We start from the raw sequence: 3955 nt of genomic DNA, 5'->3' as shown, positions 1-3955 counted from the left end.
GTACGGAAGCCGAAATTTTCCGAAATTCACCGAAACTTGCCTAGATTGACGAAAATTTTACAATGTCGAAAATAAAGATCCATCGCGGCGCAACAATCTTTATCGTGGCGCGATGGCTTGAATTCTTATACGATGTTGATTCTCAATCAACGTCCTGATGTAAATATGCAATATTTGTAAAATTTAAAGTGGTCGTGCCCCATAAAGGGTTACCTAAGTATCCTTTCCTTAGGAATCAGGCCAAACGTAGCTCTTTTGAGTATAAAACTCAAGCGATCATGGGTAGAATTTCTTAAATAGGTCAAGATTTGTTATGTTTGAGAACTCGTTGCCATCCATATCAGTTAGTTTTGCAGCACCTCCTGATAGAATGGTTTTGACTATGTATGGTCCAGACCAATTAGGCCTAAATTTGCCTCTTGGGTCTAGAACATTTTTCCTTAATGCTTTCAACACCAAGTCTCCTACATTGATGTTTCTTGTCTTGACCTTCTTATTAAAGTGTCTAACCATGCGGCTTTGATAGCATTGAGTATGATGCAGAGCTTCTAGTCACTTTTCATCGAGTAGAATTAACTTTTCATATCTTGCTCTTGTCCACTCGACCTCATCGAGTTTAATTTCTAACGCAATGCGTAAGGAAGGTATTTCTAATTCTATAGGTTGTACAGCCTCCATTCCATTTACTAAGGAGAATGGCGTATTTTGTGTGGATGAGCGAATTGACGTGCGATAACCCCAAAGAGAAAAATGGAGTTTGTTAGGCCAATCCTTGTAGTTTTCTGTCATATTTTCGATGATAGTCTTTCAATTTTTATTGGCTCCTTCTACTACGCTGTTGAGGCCTGTATGGAGAAGAGTGATGATGTTGAATGCCATATTTTTGAAGCAATTCTTCATATTCCGCTTGAAAGTTAGTTCCATTGTCACTTATTATTTCATGCGGGACTCCATATCGACATATGATGTTTCTTTCGATAAAGAGTGCTACATGCTTTGCGGTGATTTCCTCATATGATGTTGCTTTAACCCATTTTGTGAAGTAGTCAATTGCAACAAGGATGTACTCATGGCTTCCTATCCTAGGAGGGCTGATTTTCCCAATGATATTTATTCCCCATGTTGAGAACAGCCATGGAGATGTATAGGTTTATAGTAGTGATGGGGGAACATGTTGCAAGTTAGCGTATATTTGGCATTTAGGGCATCTCTTTACGTATTGATGGCAATCCTTATTCATGGTAGTCCAATAATACCCTTGATGAATAATCTTTTGGACAAGCATTTTGCCGTTTATATGAGTTCCACATGCTCCTTCATGGATTATTCTCATCACCCTTTGAGCTTCCTTTTTGCCTACACATAGGAGAACTCTCACTTTAGGTACCCTTTTGTGTAACTCATCATTTATAAGCACAAATTGGGAAGCAAAAAGTCTTAGAGCGCATTTTTCTCTCTTGTCAGCATGAAGTGGATATTCTCCTTTTGTGAGATAGTTAAGGATGTCAGTGTACCAGGGTTCCTCTTCATCTTCTTCTTCTTCTTGTACTATTTCATCGTACTCTATGGCTTGGATATAAGCTGGCTTGTGCCTTTTTTCTATTGTTAAAGGCATTTGCTCGATTTCCTTAAGAATTCTAACCATCGAGGCTAGTCTTGCCAAGGAATTAGCAAATTGATTTTCCTCTCTTGGTAGATATGTATATTCTATCTTCTCGAGTTGGTCAGTAAAGGTTTCTAAGTATGTTTTGTAAGGGGCCAAACTTTCACTCCTTACTTTCCATCTTTTGGAGATTTGGTTGATGACGAGGGAAGAGTCTTCGAATATGCGTAGCTTCTTTACTCCCAATGCCAAAGCAGTTTCAAGGCCTACCACACATGTTTCGTATTTCGCAGCATTGTTGGTAACATCGAAATCTAACTTTATTGAGATTGGGACGTGCTCTTCCTTAGGTGACACTAATAGTACTCCTACTCCACATCGTTTCTGGTTTGAGGCTCCATCGAAGTATAACGTCCAAGTATCGTCTTCCGTGACCATTAAGTCTTCGTCCGAAAAGTCGTTTTCATGCATTGGTGTTAAATCTTCAATTGGGAAGTCCGCTAAGAAGTGTAAAACCACTGATCCTTTATTGCTTTTTGAGGCATGAATCTCACATCAAATTGGGCTAAGTTGACTATCCATCTAGATATTCGCCCGTTGAGTGTAGATTTCTCAAAGAGGTATTTTAAAGGATCCATTCGAGATACTACATATACTATATGGACAAGTATGTAGTGTCTTAGCTTGGTGTGGCCCACACTAATGCGAGGCACAATATTTCAAGCAGTGTGTAGCGAACTTCATACTCGAGCATCTTTTTGCTTGAGTAGTAAATGGAGTTTTCTTTATTTTCTACTTCTTGTGCTAGCATAGCTCCCATTGTTTCTTTGGTAACCGTTAGGTATAACCGAAGAGGAATTCCTGGAAGCGCAGGTGCTAATACAAGAGGATTAGCGAGATAGGCTTTGATGTTATCAAAGGCTTTTTGACACTCATCGTCCCATATTACTGGTACATTCTTTTTGAGCTTCTTGAATATTGGTTCACATATCGTAGTGAGTTTAGATATGAACTTACTTATGTATTACAAACGGCCAATTAATCCTCGAATTTGCTTCTTGGTTTTGGGCGGCGACATTGACATGATTACCTTGATTTTGGTTAGATCTATCTCTATTCCTCTAAAGCTAATGACATAGCCTAAGAGTTTCCCTGAGGTGATTCCAAATGCACACTTTGCTGGGTTTAGCCTCATGTTATATTTTCTTAATCTCTCAAAGAATTTTCTTAAGGCTATTTGGTGTCCTGGATGGTCTTTTGATTTTACAATCATATCGTCCACATATACTTCAACCGCTTTATGCATCTTGTCATGGAGTAAAGCAGTCGCTGCTCTTTGGTAAGTAGCACCCGTGTTTTTCAACCCGAATGGCATCACCGTGTGACAATAAGTGCCCCAAGGTGTTATAAAGGTAGTCTTTTCCATGTCTTCCTCTGCTATGAGAAACTGGTTATATCCTGTGTATCCATCCATAAACGAGAGGAGCGCGTGATTCTTTGTATTATCTATTAGAATGTAGATGTGTGGTAAAGGGAAGTCGTCCTTTAGACTTGCCTTTTTTAGATTTCTGTAGTCGACACACATTCTTAGCCTGCCATCGTTCTTAGGAACTGGTACCACATTTGCGACCCATTCGGGGTACTTGGATACCTTGATAAAACCTGCATTTATTTGTTTTTGCACTTCTTCTTTTATCTTAAGAGCTACATCGGGTTTCATTCGACGTAAATTTTGTTTTACAGGTTTCATTCCCGGAATTAATGGTATAGTGTGTTAAGCAATTTCTCTATTTATTCCTAGCATATCTTCATATGACCGAGCAAAAACATCGATGAATTCTTTTAATAGATTTATTCAATTGGTTCTTTACTCTTGATTAAGGGTTAAACCAATTTTAACTTCTCTTTTAATAGTTGGATCTTTTGATATATTAACTATTTCGGTGTCTTCAATTATCGGTGTTTTATTTTCAAGTGTTTCCACTGTTTTAATTATTTCTTTATCTTTTTCATTGTTAGCAAAGCAATGCTCATCATCTTGGGTGAGAGAATGAAACAAGAAGTCAGCGGAAGAAGACATGTTATATTAAATTCTAAAACCATTACATCGAAAAGAGATACGTCCGTTGGGACTTGACTACTGACTATCTTAGGAGTAGGTTCTAAACTAGAAGGGATAGAAGGAGACACAACTATAGAATATTTAGAAGACTCGACTATAGAAGACTTGAATTCGGACTCAGATTTAGACTCAGGTGACTCAGACTCATCGAACATTGGTCCTTGTCCTGTGGTGATGGAGATTCTTCTTCCACTCAGTGTAGTCACCTTCACAGTCTTTCGCCATCCCTG

The sequence above is a fragment of the Chenopodium album genome, chromosome 14 (assembly GCF_948465745.1).
Source record: "Chenopodium album chromosome 14, dcCheAlbu1.1, whole genome shotgun sequence".
NCBI classification, from domain to species: Eukaryota; Viridiplantae; Streptophyta; class Magnoliopsida; order Caryophyllales; family Amaranthaceae; genus Chenopodium; species Chenopodium album.
The sequence above is the reverse complement of the archived record's forward strand: the minus strand, read 5'-3'. Positions refer to the sequence as shown.